Source organism: Humulus lupulus, chromosome 5 (genome assembly GCF_963169125.1).
Source record: "Humulus lupulus chromosome 5, drHumLupu1.1, whole genome shotgun sequence".
NCBI lineage: Eukaryota > Viridiplantae > Streptophyta > Magnoliopsida > Rosales > Cannabaceae > Humulus > Humulus lupulus.
In genome coordinates this window covers 29,293,740-29,313,287 of record NC_084797.1, presented here as the reverse complement: position 1 = coordinate 29,313,287, position 19,548 = coordinate 29,293,740, and positions in this window count along the sequence as shown.

The window sequence follows — 19,548 nt, the reverse complement described above, 5'->3', positions numbered from 1 at the left end:
TAATAAATATCTCGTATTGTATTTATATAATATTGATGAGTTTTTATATGATTTTATAATTTCATAAAATTAAGATAATAATTAATTAAATTTTATTGATAATTAATATTTTTTTAAACTTTAATGAAAAACAATTTAATAATTTTTAAAATAATTTTATATAACATATTGTGAGATATTTGTAGCATAACACCTAATTCTTTTAGGAAAGTTGCACGTATGCCTTCAATCTTTTTATTTTACAACAAAATCATTTCGTTACTAATTTGTTGTGTTGGTCCTTGATTATTAAATGCGGATTGGGACTAACATTTCAACGTATTATTAGGCCACTTATATATAAAATAATTTTAAAATAAATAAATTTTATTAAAAGAATGTTATATAAATACTTTTTACTAAATGAAAAAAAAAATTCAAGTAAATAAGATTGCCCCCCTCCTTTTACTTCAATCTTTTCCTTTCACTATGAAGAGCTCACTCTTTTTTTACCTTATCACTCTCCATTTGCTGTCTGTTGGATTTTATGCTTTTATAAAACCATATTGAACATATAACATGATTTCATATTATCAATAAAAATAGTAAAAATTATTTAGTTTGACAACTGTGTTGCTTGCTTATTTTATTATATGATTATTGAAATAATACAAACATTTTTAAAAATTTTAAACATATGGATAGTTACAATTATAGTGACTAGGTCACAATGGATTATAGTTGTAATTATATGTTCAAAAGAACGAGTCCTAAGATTAGATCAATGCATTTGATTTTCACTGATTAGGCAATCTACGATATAATCTACTTACACATTCGGGGTGTGATGTCTTGTCCAAGGCATCGACCAAGTAGATATGATCGGATGTATTTAGTTACATCGGACTAGGACCGATATTGATTATTGATTGATAAATAAATATTGTTGTTATCAAATCTAATCAATGTCACAACGTTGACCATATGTTAAGTCGATCTTAATTATGAGTGATAATATTTTGCTAATTATATTATTTAAATATTTTGACTTGTTCGTTACCAGCTTACCTTACGGTCTAGCCTATACTTACATCTTGGAGACTTAGTAGTGTAATTGAGTGGGAGTATTATTCATAGATATGAAATCTATAACTTCTGTATGAGAAGTGAAAAGATGATTTCCTTAATTGCTTTGTTCAAAAGGTTAAATGATTGAGATCTCATTTCTGTGATTAAGTTCACAAAAATATCATTTATAAGGAACTTAGTGGGAGTTAATGATAAAATACTGATGAGGGGTGAAACGGTAATTTGCACCCATTAGTAAGTCATCGATAGAGGATTGACTGACTGTAATGGTTATAACAATGGATAGCGTATTTATAGTTTTGAAAATACGTTCTATGAATTCAAGAATTCAATTCCGAGTCTATAGTGGAGTCACGAGGAATTAATAAGGTAGTAAAATTATTCGTAAATAAATTCACGGTAACCTGTTGGAGCTTGATTTCATGTACCCATAGTCCCCGCATCACCTTTGAGTAAATAATCTAGAATGTCTCAATTAATTGATTTAAATATCAATTATAATTTTTAAAGTTTACTAGGTCAATTTTGGAAAATTTACAGAGATATGAGATTTAGAGAATAAAATGGAATCTTTGGGTAAATTTATTAATATTGATAAATTTGTGTCAATATAAATAAATAATATTAACTCAAGTTTCAAATTATAATTAGTTAATTTTAATAATGATTAAATTAATTAATTAAAAAAAATAAAAGGTTTTGAATTTAGGCCCAAATGAGATTTAAATTCAAAACAAAGAGATTGAGCCCAAGTCCATTTATGGCAGTCCAAGGCTTTATTTTTGTTTATTATTTTTAATTAATTTAAATTTAAATTTAAATAAGGCTCATTAAGTTGCATATATAAGGAATATGATATCTAGGATTTTCATAAGGAATAGAGTCTCAATTGATTGGGTAAGTGAAAACCTAGACAATCTAATCATTTCTTAGCCACTATATCTTCTTTTTCTCTTCAAGATCTCTATATCATGTGTTGAGAACCAGCCCACACTAGTTATAGGTTGATCAAAAGCTTGGTGAGGAAGACTGTATTGCTAATCTAGTTCAATCTCTTGATAATACTCTGTTACAGAAAGGAGTCAAGGGTTAGAGAGATTAAAGGATGAAGTTATTCTAGTTCCGCTGCGTAATGTAAGTTTTACTTTACTCTGTATTTGTATCAATTTCATAGGAGCATGTTCTAGGAATTTGCATGTTGTTTGATAATATGTAAATTGCATGAAAATAAATAAAGATCCTACAATAAGTTTTTCCATCAATTGACCTCAGAACCATAGGTTGCTAGTTTATTTTCATGAATGAACTGTATGAAATTGATTGATATGTTAGGCATTAATAGGATGGTACATGTTATTGATGCATATGTTATGTTTTCTTATGTAAATTTAACAATAATTTGGTTATTTTTGGCTTGTTTTGGATTAAAAAATTGTACAGATTTTTTTTAAAAAAAATTTGGACTGATTTTGCAGTGTGCGTGCTGGACACGCATGGAGCCGCCGCTGGGACCTGGCCGTAATTCGTACGGACGTCCGTACGGTGTCAGTGTCAGAACCCGCGTCGGCATTTTTTCGCAATTTTTTTTTAAATTGGATATTTTGTGCAGTTTGCTTTAAAATATTTAAAAGTGATTATTTAATTATTTTAGATATTTTAGCTTTTTGGAATATTTTGAATTTGTTATCTAATAATCAAGATATTTTAAGATTTTTTTTGTTATAAATAAAATATTAAAATTAGTTATCTGATTATTCAAAATATTTTTATTGTTTAAAATATTTATAATTAGTTATTAGATAATTCTAGATATTTTAAATTTGGTTAAAAGATATTTTGATATTCTAAAATTTGTTAAAATATTTAAAAATAAAATATCTTGTCATTCCTAACAACTTAACAGCCTAGGTTAAATTAATTATTTGAAATAGAATTTTGTTTGATAAATTCTATTTTAATTAATTTAATATTTTGTAACTTGTTTAATTAATTATATTGAATTTTGTCTGATGAATTCTATGTTAATTAATTATGTTATTTTGCAAAATAGTATATTATTGTGGTATATTTGCATAATTTAATAATACATGCTTATAGAGTAACATGTTAGGCTCATCCAATTATTTACAAATCAAACATCAATATTAAGTTATTTTTTGCATTTGAGATTTAAATATAAGTATAATGATGGGCCAATTTTTGTGTTTGGAAAATGTGGGAAAACTCAAATAAAACTTTCATAAAATGTTAGGTTTTATTTGTGCCCAATTGAACATGTAAAGTTTCAATTCATCTATTGTGGGTGGTTTCACTTGTGAATGCCCATTTGCTATGCATTACTAGATTGGGCTTAATCAATTGAATACCAATTAATAAAACGAATGTTCAAATTCCTGTCTTTTTGGGCTTTGTGTGGAAGTTAGGGAGCCTTAATAGTGAATCCGACATACTGAGCACAGCTCTCCTCCATGCAAGCTCGAATTGTTAAGACTCATTTACCTAAGTTGGACTTAATTGTATTATGTTATTCTTTTTAGTTGGACCTAATAATTGATTAGAAACAAATTAATTCTAATTTTTGGATTAATTTTCAATGGTAATTTTAGAATTAATGGAAAAATTATAAACTATGGTTTATGTAACGACCCAAAAATCACTAATAAGGCTCAAGGGCCTCGATTAGTGTGCTGGGAGGGCATAATTGGTTTATATGTGATTTAAATGATTTAATGCATGATTCTGTGATAAGCATGCTTGTACGATTATATGGATGTATGAGATGCATGTTTATGGGTATTAGTATGCATGTAGGCCGTGCTTAGCTTAAAGGAGCATATTTGTAATTTTGGCCCGATGATGGCATAAATGTGATTATATGGTATAATTGTGGAGATCACATTATTATGTAGATATATTTGCAGTGTGCGGCTCGAGGCGATCCTATGGAGTCAGTTAGCGGGAAAGTCACAACGGTACCCAATACCTGACTCGGGGCGAGTCAAGGGGTATTTTGGGTATTAGATGTTTATTTGGGTTATTGGGTTATGAAAATAAATAATTGGAGATATATTTGAAGTTAGAGAGCTTAGGAGGGAATACTGGGAAAATTTACCATTTTGCCCTTGGGGACGTTTTTGGTACCCCGAGCTTTGGGATTAACTTAAGTGACTTAAGTTAGATAAAGCAAAACCAAGGAAACAGAAAGAACTTTGCCGAAACCGACTATTTTTCTCTCTCTCACTCTTGCTTCCTCTAGAAACTCTCTCTCAAGCTTACGTTGGAATCTAAGAAGAATTGTTGGGCCAGAAGTCACAAATTGGAGCTCTAGACTTGAAGATTAACCCATTGCTAGCTTGTGAATTCAGACAGAATTAAGGTAAGCTTTTGAATTATGATTTTAGCCATTAAAATTCTATAGTTCTTGGGTGAGTTTTAGTGTTCATGGGTTTTTTATGTTAAGGATTGAATTAAAGTTTTGGATGAGGTTTTAAGCTAGGTTCTTGTTGGGTTTTGTAGCTGGGAGCGTATTAGAGCTATTATGTTGATTTAATTTTGTTTTAGGATTGATTTTGGGATAAATTGAGTGGGAGTTGGTTGCTGAAAATGGTGATTTTTCTGGGTTCGAAGGGGTCGGGTCGCGACTCTGTTCTTGGTGTGTCGCGCCCCTCTAGAACAAATGGTGGCCAAAATGAAGGGCGAGCCGTGGCGCGTGTCTGCAGTTTGGGGAGGTTGGGCCTCTAGTTGGAGGCGGGTCGCGGCATGAGGGCTTAGGGCCGCGGCTCTTAAGGGAATTTTTGGCTTTGAGAAGGTTTTTGGTTCGGGAACTTAACCTAGGGTGCTCGGGATCGATTTCACTACCGTGTTTGGTGGAATTCGATGTTCCAACGACAAGAACTTGGTCCGGAAACCTTTATTCACTTATTATTGATGGAATCCTTTATCTTGGTTGTGACTAGGTGTATGCTAAGGCTCGGGAAAATGGATCGTGCTCAAGGGTCATTTCTCGTAAACATAGCATTCATAATTAAAGGTAAGAAAACTGCACCCGGTTGTGTGACTATGTCGGGACTAAGGGTTCCTTATACTTGTATGCAATATTGTATGATGGTATTATGCCATGTGAACATGAAACAAACGGCCTAAGAGTGTCAGAATTAATATTGGTGCACAGGACGCGACTTGGCCACTGGTAGCTGAGGACAGCTTAATATTCACTGAGCTCGGTTTAAGTGGACCGGAGTCAGTGGGATAAACAGAGGGTGCGACCTAAGGGCATCGACCCTGGTTATTGTATGACATGGTTACTAATGCTAGTTTGATGAATATGATATGCTGAATATCTGGATGTTAGTTTGTGGATTTACTGATTATGTGAATGCTATGGACTGCTGAATATATAGTTATGCTTAATAAATTACTTGATTATTGATATTGTTCATGCTATGATGTTATGGTTTTCTTGCTGGGCCTTGGCTCACGGGTGCTACGTGGTGCAGGTAAAGGCAATGGTAAGCTGGATCAACCCTGATTTGGAGAGCTCTAGAGGCAGAATGTGCATAGTCAGCTGCTCGGCCATCACGGCCGAGGGATGGACAGGGACAGGAGAACCTTAAATGTCTATTTTGTCCTTAGTGTGGCTTGTAGTTGTATATAACCCCGAAATTTTGTAAACTGTGTTTTAAACTCTATTTCTTTTGGGATCCCTTGTATGAAATGTTATTTAAATGAAATGTATCTTTTATGACAAAAATCTTTTAACCCTAGTTCAATAATGATTTTAGTGACACATTTTCAACTAAACGACTTGGTTAGCAAGTCTTGCACCTTTATAAACACACAGTGTAACGGTCTTGGATACCCAGGGTGTTACAACTTGGTATCAGAGCGGTCTAGGTTTAAGGGTTCTTAAAGACTAGCTGGACATGTACATTCGCCGCTAAAGACAAGCTCAACTCAGGGTTTGCTAATTGTGTATACATATTTATATGCTTAAGTGATTGGAAAGAACTAAGATTATTGTTATCTGTTTGATTAATAGGGAGCATGAGATACTGACAGGGCCTGGCCCTTTACTATTGTGTGATAATATTGAGGCATGCTTATTAGCATTGCCATGCATGTGAATGAATATCTAAATGATTATTTGCATATTGATTGCATATGAATGAATATATGGATAATTGCTTATATCTTGACTGTTTGTGATTGGTGGATTCCCAATGATGGATTATGGAAAGGCTATTACCCTGTCATCATAGTCTGATCGTCGAGTCGTTGATTGCAGATTAACTTGGATAGCTATGCGTCCAAGGAGATCTACGCAACTAGTCGGCACCAGGTCTGAGACTAGAGATGATGACCAGGGCCCGAACCCTCCGTCAGTTCCTGAGAACTGGCAACAGATTATGGCAGATATGCAAGCCCAGCTTCAGAGCCAAGATGAACAAATCCGTCTTTTGAGACAGCAAGCTCTGTCAGGGAGTGCTGCATCTATTGTTCCACATGCAGTGGCACCAGTTGTTCCGCTGTTGGAAGTTGGGAATAGGTGGGAGTCATTGTATGAGCGGTTTAGGAGACAGCATCCTTCAACCTTTGAGGGAGGACCTGATCCACTGAAGGCCAAAAAGTGGATGAGTATGATTACCGCTATCCTGGATTTCATGAGGGTAGAAGGTTGTTAATGCTCCTAATCTCATCAAGAGAAAATGTAAGGCCGAGGCAAGGCCCTAAGGCCACCGTCGTCTTGGCAAGCCATCGCACCATCTCGCGAGGCCATCACGTGGGCGAGGCCATCACGTGGGCGAGGCCATCACGTGGGCGAGGCCATCCAGGGGCGAAGCCACCCCATCTCGCAAGGCCACCCTCTCGCGAGGCTGTCGCATGGGCGATGCCCCCCCCATCTCGCGAGGCCGTCGCATGGGCGGTGCCCCCCATCTCGCGAGGCCGTCGCATGGGCGGTGCCCCCCATCTCGCGAGGCCGTCGCATGGGCGATGCCCCCCATCTCGCAAGGCCACCCTCTCGCGAGGCCGTCGCATGGGCGGTGCCCCCCATCTCGCGAAGCGTCCCTCTCGCGAGACCGTCGCATGGGCGATGTCACCCCATCTCGCGAGGCCACCCTCTCGCGAGGCCATCGCATGGGCGATGCCACCCCATCTCGCGAGGCCACCCTTTCGCGAGGCTATCACATGGGCGAGGCCATCCAGGGGCGAGGCCACCCCATCTCACGAGGCCACCCTCTCGCGAGGCCGTCGCATGGGCGAAGCCACCCCGTCGCGCGAGGCCCTTGAGTCACTCCCACCATGCGTAGCCGAGGGAGGTTGCGAGGCCGTCAGCGGCGCCTCCTGCGCGAGGCCACGCAAGGTCCCACGCGCGCGTGCGCCCTGGGAGGTCCGACGGCCCACCATCTTCTCAAGAGGCGGATACCCCCTCACTTGACATGTATGGGCCCAAACCACACCATTATGGGCCATGAAGGGGAAGTCACACGAAGGGGAGGGCTTACAGAGGAGGCATCTTGCCTTGCACACTAAGACGAAGAGCGAGGCCACGCGCTTATCGCCCACACCCGTGGGTGGCCCTAGGGTGCTTCGGGCATCTCATGCTAAGGGCCCAAAACTCTTACTCAACGCCACGGCCGGTGCGAGCACCAAGGGTCCCATTCCTTACACTTTGAGATCCCTATGCTTAGGAGATCAAGTACGAGTCGAATGAGATACATTTGTACGACCAAGTACTAAGTACGGATACCAGTGCCAGTGAGTTTGCTGGAGTAAGGATCATGGTCCGTACGTCTACGACCATAGGTCAAAGCCGACACCACTACCTCCTGCGCCAATACGCCTGCCACCACGCATCAGACATGGGTACGGACAAGTAGTGGAGACATCCTCCTGACACCTGCTTCTGTACGGGATGTACAACCACAACCTCTGAAGCCACTCCCCTAATACAGTACGTATGTACCATTTGGTCCCCTGGACCACTATGTACCTAAGGCCATTAGAGCCTACTATAAAATGAACTCCAAGGCCACCTGAAAGGGGGTTGGAAATTTTACTGTAGCTAAGCCTAAAGTGTGAATGAAAGATTGATTTCTCCATTATTGTTACATCATTGTTCTTGAGTTATGGTTCAAGTTTTTACAGCTTTCCAATTAGCGATCTTGATTTGATAATTTTTCTAACTTAACTTCGTTGACGAGTTCTCACCGTCAACAGTTTGGCGCCGTCTGTGGGAACGTTAGTTTCAAGCTACTGTTCCACCATTGTTTCCGACAAGAAGAAGATGCCAAGATGCTCGAAGCGACTGAGGGAGACGCGCGAGGTAGAAGTTCACCTGAACGGAGTCCAGCTGAAGGCCTCCATGAAGGACGCGCCTACACCCAGGGACGTGGAGCCCCCGAAAGACCCTGAGGATCACGGAGGAGACAGGGTGGCCTCATCGCCGGCCGCTCCACCTGGAGGGAGTCCTCCCAGAGCACCACCGGTACACGCTGATGAGTTCCCTCCTCCAAAACCGCCGTGAGCACCGAACTCCGGCCGGAAAGACCCGGGCCCTTCTGCCCATAGGCCTGACAAACACCCCCGGGTCCACTCCGTGAGCTCGAGTTCGAAGTCCCGGTTTTACGAAGAGGAGATACGTGAGCTCTACCGTAAAAACCAAAGGTTGGAAACTACCTTAGAAAACATGCAAGAGGTCCTTAACGGCCTACTGCAGGGTAAGTCCAACATAACCTTGCCTAAGGGAAAGGAGAAAGGCAAGGATGGGGTGGAGACTACCGTGCCGGTAGATGATGGAAGAACCCGGCATTCAACTAGCAACACCCCCCGCGCGAAGCAACATGATCACCCCGAACCGCCTAAGCAGGCCCAGAAGCCAGCGCCGAGAACCAACGCTGCCCCTCGCCATGAGGATGAGGTCACCTCCAAAAGAACACCTCCAGACTTGTGGGAGGAGCTCAATAAGAAGAGGGCGGGCAAAGGGACCACGCCCCCTGTGGCGCCTCAAGAAGGCAAGGGAAAGGCAGATCTTAGCCCGTCCACTTTGAGAGACACCCTTAGCAAAAGGAGGCAGAACCTAGACACGGAGATGCGGAGCTTGCGGAGCAAGATCGTCACCGCGTCGGGTGGCCAGGCCTTCGAGGAAGACTTCGACCATGAGTCACCCTTTGTGCGAGAAATTCAGGCAATCCGGCTCCCTGCCAATTTTAAAGAGCCCAATATGACCCCTTACGAAGGGAACACGGATCCAAAATACCACTTGGATGCGGTTAATGATCTAATGAAATTGAGGGGGATCGGAAGTGGTGCCAGGTGCCATTGCTTCGCTGTTACTCTGAAAGGACCCACCTATAAATGGTTCAAAAGGCTAAGGCCAGGGTCCATCAGGTCCTGGCAGCAGTTCTCTGACGAGTTCCTCCAGCAGCACCATGCCATGCGGGACTACACGATGCCAGGTACCAGCCTGGCCAACGTGAAGCAAGGGGAGAAGGAAAGCCTGAAGAGCTACATTCACCAGTTCAATATGGAGGCCGCAAAAGTGGGGAGCCTAACGCGTCGGGAGTTAAAAATGGCCATTACCACTGGGGTGATCCCAGGAAGCAAATTGTGGGACAACATGCTAAAGAGGGAAGTCACTGACCTGGATGACTTCTATGAAAGAGCACAGAAGTACATCTGTGTGGAGGATGGCCACGCAAACCTAAAGGCAGGGAAGGAGGAGCCCCACGCGAAGTCCCCAACTAACGACGGGCCGAATGTAGCAAAGAAGAAAAGGACGTACGATGGGTCGAGGGATGACCAGCAGAGGAAGACCAAGCGAGGGGGTGATCACAGGCCTACAGCCTATACTCATTATACGAACCTCACGGACACCAGGGAGCATATTTACATCACCAACGAAGATCGAGTGCCCTTCAAAAAGCCCCCGCCAATGAGAAAGGATCGGTCCAAAAGGGACCCCAGTAGGTACTGCCAATACCACAAGGACATCGGGTACACCACGACAGAGTGTATCCACCTGAAGGAGGAAATTGAAGAGCTTATCCGCAGGGGGCATTTGGGCCGCTATGTCAGGAGAGAAAGGCAAAGGCCAGAAGGCGAACCCACAACGCCCCAGGCACAAGAGCAAGCCCCAGAAATACAGGGGGAGGTCCGAACCATTTTTGGAGGTCCAGGATTTGGGGGAGACTCTAGGAAGGGGCGAGATAAGTATGCAAGAGAGGCTCGGCGAAGTCCGCCTCCCTGCGTCATGAGTTTAGAACAACGACCCCCAAAGAGTTTCAAGGGGGAAAACGACTCGATAACATTCACTGAGGAGGACGCACGGGGAGTACACTTTCCCCATAATGATCCGCTGATGTTAACAGTCCAATTAGCGAATATGCGTGTGCATCGAGTCCTAATGGACAACGGGAGTTCGGTGGACATCTTATATCGCTCGGCTTTAGAAAAGATGGGACTGGGTATTCGTCACTTGAAGCCTTGCCAGTCGTCCCTATACGGATTTACAGGGGATTCGGTGCAACCCCTTGGGATGATCGAATTGACACTTACCATGGGGGAGCAACCCCGCCAAACTACAGTCATGTCTAACTTTGTTGTAGTAGATTGTGCATCAGCTTTCAACGCGGTATTGGGGAGGCCCTCCCTAAGAGAATTGAAAGCCATAACTTCAATATATCACTTAGTTGTCAAGTTCCCGACTCCAGGAGGGGTCGCAAGTATGAAAGGAGAACAGAAGGAGGCAAGGGAGTGTTACAACACCTTACTCCGCACGCCTGCAAAGCCGCGTGAGCCGATGGCCATGGTGGTACAAGAGGCGCTATGTATGCCCACGGGGGGTCCGCAGGAGCTGGACCCTCGAGTCGTGGATGAGGCAAGAGCGGAGCCAATAGAAGAAGTGGAGGAGGTTACGGTGACAGAGGAACCCTTAAGGATGTTGAAGATAGGGAGAAGCCTACAAGGTGACGTGAAGGAGGAGTTGATGAAATTTTTGAAGGATAATCTAGACGTATTTGCATGGAGTCATGAGGATATGGTGGGCATAGACCCCAGCGTGATGTGCCACCACCTGAACATCTTCCCAGAAGCAAGGCCCGTCAGGCAAAAAAGGCGGGCGCTAGACCCAACAAGATACGCGGCGTTAAAAGAGGAGGTTGACAAGTTGAAGGCTAACAGTTTCATCCGTGAGTCTTTCTACCCTGTGTGGGTATCGAACCCGGTACTCGTGCCCAAGCCAAATGGAAAGTGGAGAACTTGCGTCGATTTCACGAATTTGAATAAAGCTTGTCCTAAGGACAGCTTCCCACTTCCCAAGATAGATCAGTTAGTGGATGTGATAGCGGGACATGAGTTACTAAGTTTTATGGACGCCTACTCAGGATACAACCAAATCCCAATGAATCCGGCAGATGAAGAGCACACGTCATTCATTACAGACAAAGGGCTATACTGTTACAAGGTGATGCCCTTCGGGCTCAAGAACGCGGGAGCCACCTATCAAAGGCTGGTGAATAAAATGTTCGCCAATCAGATAGGAAGAAATATGGAGGTGTATGTAGATGACATGCTTGTGAAAACCAAAGTAGCAGCAGAACTCAACAAAGACCTTGGTGAGATGTTTGACACACTTAGGAAATACCGGATGAAGTTGAACCCAGCCAAGTGCACCTTCGGGGTATCCTCAGGAAAATTCTTGGGCTTCATGGTCAATTCCAGAGGCATCGAGGCCAATCCTGACAAGATAAAGGCACTCATAGAAATGAGCCCGCCAAAGAACAAGAAGGAGGTGCAGTGTCTGACAGGAAGGGTGGCGGCCCTTAATAGGTTCATATCAAGGTCCACCGACAAGTGCCTCCCATTCTTTGACATCCTCAAAGGGAGCAAGAAGTTCGCTTGGGATGAAAGGTGTGAGGAAGCATTTGTCAGGCTAAAAGAGCACCTGGGGAAGCCACCCCTGTTAGCAAAACCAGAGAAGGGCGAGAAGCTGTACCTGTACTTGGCAGTGTCTGAGCATGCCATCAGCGCAGCCCTGGTTAAAGGGGAGAAGAAGCAGCAACAGCCCGTATATTATATCAGCAAGCATTTGGTGGACGCAGAGAGCTGGTATCCGGAGATCGAAAAACTGGCCTATGCGCTAGTAATGGCGTCAAGGAAGTTGAAGCCTTACTTCCATGCACATACAATCGATGTCTTAACAGATAGTCCTTTGAGACAAGTCTTACATAAGCTGGAAACTTCGGGGAGACTGATGAAATGGTCAATTGAGCTAAGTCAGTTTGATATTGTATACACTCCAAGGGCTTCCATCAATGGACAGGTGCTGGCAGATTTTATAGTAGAACTCACCCATCAGCCGAATGAAGGAAGGAATGAAGAAGGAGAGCAGCCTGTTACGGAGGAGGAGCTAGGAGGATCAGAGGAGTGGAGTTTGCACGTTGATGGGGCGTCGAATGAAGGAGGATCAGGAGCGGGCATCATGATGACAGGGCCCGAGGGACACAGAATGTACTGCGCAATCCGATTTGGGTTTGAGGCCTCCAATAATGAGGCAGAGTACGAGGCGCTCCTGGCTGGCCTGCGTCTAGCCCAGGAGCTAAGAGTAACGCGCCTTCATATCTTCAGCGACTCGCAATTGGTAGTATGCCAGGTAAAGGGGGAGTACCAGGCAAGGGGACCCAAGATGGCAGCTTACTTGGAGAAGGTGAAGGGCCATCTCGGACGGCTGTTGGCATATACTATGGAGCAAATCCCCAGAGAGAAGAACACCCATGCCGATGCACTCGCAAAGCTGGCATCTACCAAGGATAATGATGTCTTGGAATCAATACCCGTAGAGTACTTACCAAAACCCAGTATCGAAGGCGCGGACGTACACATGGTTAGCACCCCGAGGAAATCATGGACCGAACCAATCAAGAGGTACCTAGAAGAAGGAACCTTGCCTGCGGATAGAAACGAATCTCGGAGATTGGTGTACAAGGCCGCAAGATACACCTTGGTAGATGGGGTCCTTTACAAAAGAGGATTCTCGGTGCCCCTCCTGCGGTGTGTAGAAGAAGATGAGGCATTGAGAGTGTTGCAGGAGATACATGAGGGAGAGTGTGGCAACCACGAGAGTGGACCCTCTATGGCTAGGAAGGCCATGAGACAAGGATACTACTGGCCTTCCATGGAGAAAGATGCGCGTGACTTTGCAACGAAATGCGACAAATGCCAGAGGCACGCCAACTACCCTCGGAAACCCCCAAGTGAACTGACCAGCATGACCAGCCCCTAGCCCTTCGCCATCTGGGGGATAGACTTGATCGGTGCTCTTCCTACAAGCAGGGGTGGAGCAAAGTACGCGGTGGTGGTAGTAGATTATTTCACTAAGTGGGTGGAAGCGGAACCCCTAGTGAAAATCAGCGCCAAGCACATCACCTCTTTTGTCAACAAATTCATTGTGTGTCGATATGGAGTACCCCACAAGATTATTTCCGACAATGGTACCCAGTTCGAAGGAGGAGCCTTCGATGAATATTGCAAGGAAAGAGGCATAAGGAGGAGTTTCTCCGCGGTGGTGCACCCCCAGGCCAATGGGCAAGTGGAAGCCATAAACAGGGTCCTTAAGAAGAACTTGAAGACAAAGCTGGAAGAAATGAAGGGAGCCTGGGTAGATGAGCTACCAAACGTGCTATGGGCTTACAGGACCACCCCACGCTCGACTACTGGGGAATCCCCATTCTCCCTGGCCTATGGATGCGAGGCCGTGCTACCAGTCGAGATGCGAGTCGAGTCCCACAGGGTACAGGCATATGGAGACGAAGCCAACCGCGTAGCCCTGGCCGAAAGCTTAGACATGCTGGAGGAGAAGAGAGAAAAATCCCAAATGAGGGTGGCGGTATACCAGCAGCGCGCCGCAAGGTACTAGAATTCGAGGGTGCGAGTGAGAACTTTCAGAGTTGGTGACCTGGTGCTAAGGAAGGTACTCCTAAACACACGAGACCCAGGCGCGGGAGTGCTGGGGGCGAATTGGGAGGGGCCCTACCGGGTTGCTCAGTGCATCCCCCCGAACACTTACAAGCTGGCTCGCATGGACGACACCATCATACCCCGGGCATGGAACGCAGAGCACTTGAGGAAGTATTACCAGTAAAGCGCCCACGCCTGATGGTAAAAGAACAAGTGTGGCACGCTGCCTTGATATGGTAGGAAGAAATCAAAGAGGTTACCTAGATAACCTCCTAAGTAGGTGTGAGTCTTTTTATTTTGTTTCATATGAAAACCCCCTATGTACCGTTGCAACTATGTGTGCGAGACTATTTATTATGAATATGATGAATGGAATGGCATGTTTTGAGAAAAATTGTTAGCAACTTCGTGTGTTATTTTTCTTCGATACTCGGGCATCAGCCAAAGTGTCCGCCGAAATAAATTTCACCAAACACTTGGGGGGCAGGACAAGGGGCAATAACACAGCCAGCAAGGGGAACCTAAAAAGGGCCCTCTAACGGAGGATCTTAGAAAGGACCCCTCGCCCTCCTAAAAAAAAAAAAAAAGAGGCCCCTAAAAAAGACCCTCTAATAAGGGATCTTAAAAAGGGCCCTCAATTAGGAGTAGCCTAAAAACGACCCCCTATGCGTCAGGAGGACCCGAGAGGGATCATGACCCTGAAAAGGACCGTTTAATGGGAGATCCTGGAAGGACCCCTTATATCGGGGCCCTAGGCGAAGTCCCTAAACACAGAAAACAGTAAAAAGACCTTGCAAGGCCTCCCCTAAGTTTACAAGGATTAGCTACCCTTGTGAGCATCAAGGAGGCCAAAAGGCCTCACGAAAGAAAAATATATATATAGTGACAACACTAATAAGTCTAGAACAGCCGCCAAGCCGTCTAGCCAAAAAGGGTCCTAAAAGCGACCCTTACAGAAATAGTACTATGCATAATGACGAGAGGGACGCTTCTCGCAAAGAAATAATAAGCGCGCGCAAGAAAAACATGAAAGGATAACTGTAATGCCCCAAATTTCCTAATAAGGTTTAGGACCTTGATTAGGAGGCCGGGAGGGCCATAATTGATTTAATATGTTATAAAATGAATATATGCATGTTAATGTGAATTATATTATTATATGATGATAAATGCATGCATATGGGTGTACTTATAATGATAAGGGCATTCTGGTAATTTGGCCTATTGGGTGCATATTGTAATTTGTGAATGAGATTTCATTATTATGGAGATATATTCGAGCTATGTGGCATGAGACGATCTTAGATTATGAGTTAGCGGTTTTGTCATAACGGGGTCAATTTTGGGGTAATAGAAATGTTATTTGGTGATAGATTGGGAATATTTGAGATCAGGGTGAAATTCTGGAAGTTTTGACTATAGTGTCCCCGGGGGTGTTTTCGGGACCCCGAGCACAAGGTTTTCTTTTAGGTTACTTAAGCTTGAAGTAGCTTGGCAGATAAGAACATACGTTAGAAACTTCTCATTCTCTCTCAAACCAGTTCGTTTTACCGTTTGAGCCTTTTTGAGGGAATCTTGAGTTCTGGGAGTCGGAATCAAGCGAGGGTCGAGGCATAGCGATCCTAGGAAGGATTAGAAGCTTCTTAGCCAAAGGATTTGGCGAGAAACAACCCAATCGAAGGTAATCTAAGTTTGAAGTTTTAAGTTTTTAAAGTTTTGAAGCTTAGAATTGGACTTTGTTAATTGTTGAGTTTTTGGTCGGTTTGAGCTTTGGGTTTTGAAGGTTTTGGAGTATTGGGAAGCTTGGGAACTTTGATTTGATGATTGGGGAATGTTTGGGTATGTTTTTGGAGGATTTGGAGTGTTTAAAACGCGTTTGGGAATGGCCCAGGGTTGGGGGCCGCGGCCCTGTTCTTGTGCGCCGCGGCCCTAGTTTGAAGAAGCAGGTGTCAGGAAGTGAGCCTTGCTGGGCGCCGCGGCCCTAGATGGAGGGCGCCGCGGCCCTTGCCTCAGAGAACCCTGGGGGCCGCGGCCCAAGGTGCTAGGGCCGCAACCCTTGCCCTGTTTTCGCCCCGTTTGCTCGTTTTGACCCCGGGAACTTAGTTATGGGCCTCGGGAGTGTCCCTACTACTTGGATTAGTTTGGATTGATCTCTTGGGGGCTAGATATTGGCGTGGAACCTTTGATTATCATGTTATTAATGGTGTTCCATATATGGTTATGATTAGGTGACCGCTAAGGACTTAAAGGTTGATCGTTCTCAAGGATCGTTCTTTTATTGGTACTAGCTCGAATCTGAGGTAAGGAAACTGCACCCTGTGTATATGTGACATGCATGGTTATTATGGATGCATGTTGGTTGATTTTTGAGCATGACATGCATGGCTATTATGATGCATGTTGATTGGCTACTGAATATGACATGCATGGCTATGATTGATGCATGTTGGACGTTTAAATGTAAACATTGTTAGCATAATGAATGCTTGGAATATTTTGCCCATTTGCATATGATTGTTGTTGAGGCATGCTGGATGATTAAGTGTGATGCATGTAATGCACAAGAAACATGTGATTAGAGCATGCCATGAACGATGAATATGAGATTGGTCAGAGCTTGAGTCTCTGAGTTTGTGCATGATCATGACTATGCTAGAAACTGTTTAGTAAGCATGCTGAATGCCCTATTCTTGGATAACTGGCATATGATACATATTGATAGCATTGCTTACTTGTGCATGGACTGAATACAGAATTGACAAAAGTGTTAGTATCAGCTGTGAGGCTGTGACTTATTTGTCAAGCTCGGCAGTGTTACTGGACACAGGTCAGGAAGCGCTGACTTACTTGTCAGAATGGCCTTAGCGTGAATCACGCAAGCCAACAGAGATTAGATCTAATCGATTACTAGCATTGAATGACTCAAGGAGCATTAATGCCTGACCGACCCTGAGGGTCGATGAATAAACAGAGCTTGAAGGCCAGTGGCTTACCTATCAGCCACTCTCTTGCTAGAAAACAGAGCTTGAAGGCCAGTGGCTTACCTATCAGCCACTCTCTTGCTAGAAAACAGAGCTTGGAGGCTAGTGGCTTACTTAACAGCCACTCTCCCGCTAAAAGACAGAGCTTGGAGGCTGGTGGCTTACTTAACAGCCACTCTCCCGCTACAAAACAGAGCTTGGAGGCTGATGGCTTACTTAACAGCCACTCTCCCGCTAGAATCATGTGATGTGCACCCATTGGTTTGAAAGCTTTATATTCAGTGTGATTATAATGATAATCATTTGATAATGTTTATGAAAAGTGTTATGTTTTCTTGCTGGGCTTCGGCTCACGGGTGCTATGTGGTGCAGGTAAAGGCAAGAGGAAGCTGAACCACCCTTGAGTTGGAGGGCTTAGGTGATGACGTGTACATATGCGGCTGCTCGACCGCCACGATCGAGGTTTAAAGTGGAACTAGGGTTGAACCCTGTTTTGCCGCTTAGAACGGCCTGTTGTAAATATTTTCTGTAATAAACTCTGAATTGTATTTTCGGGATCCCAATGTATATGTTAAACGTCCTAGTGAAACGTTATATCTTAACCAAAATGTTTAATCCCTAAACCGCTAATCATACTTAGATCACGATTTTGGCCAAATGACTCGATTAGCGAGTTTAGCACTATTTACAAGGCACACCGTAACGGTCCCAGGAGTTGGGGCGTTACAATAACTAAGACCCAAGGGGTCAAAATATCCTTATGAAAGCAACCAAGAGGCACCAAAAGAGGTCCCAGTGAACCCTTACACATGGGCTCCAAAGGACCTCCAGCCTGATAAATGAAAGAGGGGAACCAACCAAACCCCATCATACAGGCATAAAAGGGCCTCGAATGCAATAGAACAAGAAATAAACAACAACATCATATGTATTCATATATTAGAAGAAAAAAGAGTTCTCGGGTTAGTACAAGAGCTACCAACAGAAAAATAACATTGATATCGATGTTACAAAATAAAATAAAAAAGGAGCTGGACTATTTCAAGGCCTCCCGTAATGGGCACTCCACCAGGCCTCTCGGGCAACGGCCTGCTCGCCAAAAGAGGAGAAGTCGAAGTTGGGATCCTGCTTCCACACATTGTACAGAGCCTGGTCTATAGACTTGCGCTCGGTTATGACCCTCTCCGCCTCAAAGGAAGCTCTCGCTGCCTCCCAGGAAGCCCTCTCTGCCTCCAAGGAAGCGACCTTCTCCTGAGCCGACTGTAGTTCAGCCCTAAGGGCCTCAACTTCAGTCCCCATTTGGATAACCATATCATGTGACCCGGACGCAGCGGCCTTGGCCCCCCGGAGCTCGCGCTCCAAGCATTTAGCCCTACCCTTCAGCTCCTTGATCTTGGCCTTCAGCTTCTCGTTCTTCGAGTCCAACTTGGTGTACTTAGTCCGGGCCTTTGACAATTGGACCTTGACTGCGCTAAGTTCATTCTCAAGCTCCTGGACCTGGACTATGAGGCCGTCCTTCTCGGTGGTAGATGCGGAAAGAACGCCGGACGAGTCGGCATGCCGAAGGGACACGATGTAGACCTGCACAAGAAAATCAATGGCATCAGCGATGAGTGAAAAAAAGAAAAACACATGTACCTCTATGCATAATACTGATCAACGCAAGGTGCAAGGCCTCACCCAGGCTGCGGCGTGCCTTAGCATCTCCCCGAGGTCTGATTGAGTCACATTCCCCAGGCCCATCCAGTCGGAGACAGGGAGACTCGCGGCTATTGGAACGAAATGCTGCCCATAAACTGAGGCCATCCTGGTCACCCAAGGCTCTGCCTCCACGCTAGGAACATCTGGTTGGATAGGAACGGATGACCCACTCGCCGAAGCAAGAGGCGGCGCAGGGAAGGGAAAAAACTGGGACCCTGGCGCATTGGAAGGGGGCACCGCGAGGTCGACATAGTCAGCGTCTGGTATGCCAATGTCATGGGGGACTTGAGGGAAGACGTCCGTGCCATCAAGGCCAGGAGGGGCGTAACATCCCGCCGCGGCCTGCGGGTCCAGAGATGGAAAAGCCATGTCCTGGTCATGGAGGCCATAGAGAGGGCATCCCCCGGGGGACGGGGGGGTATCCTCCATCTCCTCCTCAGCCTCGCCATCATGTAGGGATGGCCCAGTCGGCATAGCCACAGCCTTCTTAGACACAGTAATCGACCACAGGAACTTAGGGTCAGAAACCGGGGACAGCTGGTGGAAGTTAAGGTTTGTCACAGTAAATAGGACCGTCGCCTTCTTCAAGGCGGCGTCTGCATCTATAAGGTTGTTTATGACCGCCGCCTCTGCCCCAATCGCCAAAGGATCAGCGAATAGCTCTGCATAAGTCACACCAATGTCAGCATAAGCAAGAGTATAAAACAGTAAGTTCTAAAAAAAAAAAAGGACCAAGGTACTTACTAGGGCCGGAGCGAAAGTCCTCGCGAACAGAGAGAGGGCCCTTTACCCAGAAAAAGTCTTGCTTCCAAAGCCCTGGGTTAGACACTGAACCCTCTATTAA